We start from the raw sequence: 1028 nt of genomic DNA, 5'->3' as shown, positions 1-1028 counted from the left end.
TCAGCACAGGGCCTGACACGGGGCTTGACCTCACAAACTGGAAGATCATGGCCTGAAACAAAATCAACAGTAGGACACTTAGCCAACTGAGCCACCCAGGCGCCTCTCTGCAGGTCACTTCTATGGGTCTTGCTTAATCCTGCAAGACCTTTTGAGGAACCTTAGGAAACACATCCTAGTACTTTCCACCTGAAGAAAGAAAGGAGAAAGCATTTATCCATTGTCCCCTCCCCCCAACTAGTCAATGGAGACCCTACAGGCATCGACTCTCCCAAATTTCCAGGTTGCATACGTAAGGGCCAAGGGGATCACTATGGATGTCTCCCAGGACAGGAAGTGGGAGATACAGGATGTGACTGTGGGGGAGAGGGGGAACTGTCAGTTTGCACCTATGTGAGGTTGTTCACACCTGTTCAGACCTGGACAGGAGTTTGCTGGAACTGGAGCTTGAGGGGTTTTTTTTTAATTAATTTTTAAAATGTTTATTTTTGAGAGAGAGAGAGAACAGGGAAGGGGCAGAGAGAGAGGGAGACAGAGGATCCAAAGTGGGCTCTGCACTGACAGCAGAAAGCCCAATGAAGGGCTGGAACTCACAAACTGTGAGATCACAACCTGAGCTGAAGTTGGACATTTAACTGACTGAGCCACCCAGGCACCCTGGAGTTTGAGGATTTTACATGGAGCACAAAACAGGTGCCCAGAACCATCCACCCACATGAATACCATCTTTCAGAGCAGCAGAGGCTGATGCTTGAATGTTAGCTTCCCTGCAAGTGGTCCACAAGATCACTACTCATTTCTTTAGGAAATACCCTCAGAACAGTATAGAAACCAATCAAGAGGGGTACCTGGCTGGCATAGTTGGTAGAGCAGGTGACTTTTCCTCTCAGGGTTATGAGTTCAAGTCCACATTGGGCATAGAGCCTATGTGAAAGAAAGAAAGAAAGAAAGAAAGAAAGAAAGAAAGAAAGAAAGAAAGAAGGAAGGAAGGAAGGAAGGAAGGAAGGAAGGAAGGAAGGAAGGAAGGA

Source organism: Hyaena hyaena, unplaced genomic scaffold, assembly GCF_003009895.1.
Source record: "Hyaena hyaena isolate Hyena2069 unplaced genomic scaffold, ASM300989v1 scaffold_65, whole genome shotgun sequence".
Classification (NCBI taxonomy): domain Eukaryota; kingdom Metazoa; phylum Chordata; class Mammalia; order Carnivora; family Hyaenidae; genus Hyaena; species Hyaena hyaena.
This window is presented reverse-complemented; position numbering follows the sequence as displayed.